Source organism: Echeneis naucrates, chromosome 4 (genome assembly GCF_900963305.1).
Source record: "Echeneis naucrates chromosome 4, fEcheNa1.1, whole genome shotgun sequence".
Lineage (NCBI taxonomy): Eukaryota > Metazoa > Chordata > Actinopteri > Carangiformes > Echeneidae > Echeneis > Echeneis naucrates.
In genome coordinates this window covers 21778342-21781842 of record NC_042514.1, presented here as the reverse complement: position 1 = coordinate 21781842, position 3501 = coordinate 21778342, and the positions used below count along the sequence as shown (strand labels likewise).

The following is a 3501-nucleotide window of genomic DNA, read 5'->3' as shown; positions in this document are numbered from 1 at the left end:
CTGGGGAGAAAAAAGAGATGGGACACAGATTTTTTTTTTTTTCTGAGCCAAATTGTCTGCAGTAAAACCCATGACATCTGGGAGAAACCTGTGACTCAGACATGAACTGTGACAAATATTTAAGCAATAATTACAGAATCTTCTGATTAATTCAGGAGGAATTTAAAATCAAATAATAGATTTTTTTTTCCATTCACACTGATTTGTAATTCCTAAACTTTTGAGTTGCCCATGAAATCCATTAGCCTTTTTTTTTTCCAGAGAGGATTTTAAATTCTTGCTGACCCTCTCACCCATGTCCCTGAACACTCTCTAAAAGCTGGAGATCAGCTGCTGCTCTCAGTGTCAGTGTAACGTGTGAGCCAGATGGTGGTCTGGTGTTTAAATTATAATTGTGGAATAATCTCCTGGTGACAATTAGAAGTTACCTCTGTATCCTTTTTAGGAGGAGTTTCGTGATTCTCTTGTTTTTTATTTAATTTCATTGCTTTTTATCTCTGTAATGATTGCACCAATTTTTTAATGTCTTTGAAGCACTTTGTTAAATTATTTTCTCTTTCTATTATAATGTATTATTTTCACTATTGCTATAAAACAAAATCTGATATAGAACTATGAGATACTGTGACTGTAAAGTCTCCGTAAAGTGCTTGGAGATCTTTGTGTTATAATGACACATTCAGCCATAATGTGCTTGGAATGACTGACTCAATCAGAGGACATTCAGTTTTAAACTCAGAGACACCTCTAGGTGGAGCTCAAACACCAGCCAGCTCTCAGGGAAACCCCCAAACTCAGGGCCAGACCACTCACTCACTCACAGAACTGGAGGTAAAAAGAGGCTCATAAAAAGTTAATGTAATATTCATCTGCTCTGATGCAGGTGTTGGACATCCACAATGAGGCTGAGTTACAGACTGCTAATGGCTGGAAGGGTAAACAGCAGAACAGCCAAGTCATAAAAACCAGAAAGATGTCAAAACATGATTCTGTGACGAGGGCCGGGGCTGGCAGCCAAAACCTGGAGGCCCTGGCTGCACTCCGCCCGACGACCAGCGGCAGATGATAAAAAGCTCTGTATCTACACCGTATAAATCAGTTACTATGGGGATATGGATACAGCAGGTGGGGCCTCATTTCATGCTCCATCTTTTGACCAGCTGCTGGAAGTCTGAGTCTGGTTTTTCAGGGCAAGGTCACAGTGGCAGGCTTCAGTTGGTTCATCAGGATGGAGTGGCTGGTGGATAAACTTGACTTGTGATTGATGACAACACTTTTTACATGTACCCCATCTTTTTTTTTCTGGGATTCTAGCGGGGGGGGGGGGGGGGGGGGCTGTTTGGTTGCCCGGCCCCATCGCCTTCTCTGCCTTCTAAAATATGAGCTGTTTGCTTTGCCCCTGTGAGCACCTATAATGATGTGTTGTTCTTAGCCAAATCACTTCCAGCGACCACTTACACAGCTCACAGCATATCCCTACTCCCCCACAAGCCTCCTCCTCTCTGTTTTGCCTTTGCCCCCTGCCTCCCCCCGCATCCTCCACCACCAACTCCTCTCTGGCCAGAAATATCACTTTTTCCTCTCTGCACGCTACGGCTGTCAGGGGGGATTTGAGATCCAGGCTAAAGGAGGCCTGAAAACACTGGAACTCTGAGTCACACCGGCCAATTGCTGGTTTCTGTGGTTCACTGGTCACACCTCATGCTGGACTCCAAGAACCTGTACAAGTCCAGGGGCCAACCCCCTGTCCAGACAGAAGGGTTCTTACAAAGGCAGGGCAGTTTGGTTTATTGGTTTACAGATGAGGGCGGCAATAGCGAATCAATTCTTTCTCTTTCACTGAATCATTGAATTACTCATCACAATTCACAGTGAAGCTAAACCCTAGTGATAACGCTTCGCAGGATTCATTAAAAACTACATCATGACTTTTTCTTTCCTGTGTTTTATTTGGCTCAATTAAGAGTGGATGTATATTGACTGGAAAAATAGAAAAGAAAAAAAAAATTTCAATTGAAGCTTGTTTGGGAACTTCTGGATCAAGCAATGAAACAATGAGACTAATAAATAGAGGTCTTGATTTTTCTGGCCAAAAATGGCGACAGAATTACATATCATTTGACAGTTGAGTGATCCACCTGTTCCAGTGGAACACATCACGTTTCGTATTTCCTTGTTTGTTCTTCAGACAGTCATCTCAAATTCCAAACTATAAAGTTACGCTCATGTCTCATGCAACCAATTTTAATCAATCAGATTAATCAAAAACAAACATACAGACTTGTGAGAAGAATTCTTCCTCATCTTATTCTCAGATTTTTGGACCTCTAATATATTGTAGCTCTCAGCCTCAATAATGTTCTGATTCAAAGTAACTGTGCCCTCTGCGTGATGGAAACTGTAAAGTACTGAGAGTCTACTGTTATCGTCTCTGGTCAGATTCATGATCGTGTTCACTTGTTCTTCGATCAGATTCTCATCAGTTCCTGTGTTAAGACAAAATTTTGGCCGCTTGGAGTATTGGCATACAAAACAAGTGCATACTACTGATACAAAACCTCAGGTTTCTAATCAGCACTCATGGTGGAAGACTAAACAATCCCATGTCTGAGAACTTTGGTAATTACCATGTTTTTAAAAAATGCTGTGGCACCTTCTGGTTTGTCCAAAGGTTGAATGACACTTTCTGAACCTGCTCAGTAAGAGACATTCACAAGCCGTCTTTGAAATATTTCTTTATGCCCTGAAGGTCTGATGACCAGAAATGTCAGTTGCCATCAGCATTGATATTTCTCATTATGAAACATGTAAATCAACCTGTCTGCCACCATATTCAATTAAAGTGTTTCAGAGTGTGTTGTGACACGCTGACATGAGGAGGAAGTAGTTAGGGGTCACTAAGACAAAGGGGCTCAGTGTTCCAACAAATACCAGTTTGGTCCCTGAGCAGCAGCTGCAGGACGCAGTGGGCTGAGCGGCAGGGACACGTCCCATCCTGCAGAGAACTTTCGTCAGCAGTGAAAATCTTTTTTTTTTTTTCCCCCCCATCGGCGTGACCCTTTGCCCTGCCCCAACCTCTGTGTCTTCCTGGGCCCCAGTCGGGCCCTGGTTTGATCTCTGCCTGCTGTCACTGCTCTGGTTACATTGAATCAGCACGCCAGCCCGGTAAAGGACCAGGTCTGGCCCCACTGCTCCTCCCTCCCCTCGTATCGCCACGTCTCACCTGATTGCACTGGCTTTCTGCTTTTCCCTCCATCCCTTTATTCTTGCTTCACGCCGCTTTCTCTGGCGCCTGGTCACATCCTGACAACCTCTCAAAGCACTCATTGATTCTGCTGTAGGTGCGCTGCCATTCACAGTCCTCGTATCACACACATCTGTCTCCCTTGACTCTGTCTCCCAGACACCTCTCAGTCCCCTCACTGTTGACCTCTGGGAAATGTGTCTCCATCCTAAAGTTACAGCTTGTGTCTCTTTGCATCAGATACAGGGGTTTTAAGA

The 3501-nt window shown here is 43.8% G+C and overlaps 1 protein-coding gene across 2 annotated transcripts in view; it reads right to left on the bottom strand.

The window, feature by feature from the left end:
- kifap3a (kinesin-associated protein 3a) overlaps positions 1–3501 on the bottom strand; it is a 29099-nt gene that overhangs the window by 1753 nt on the left and 23845 nt on the right. The window lies entirely within an intron of this gene.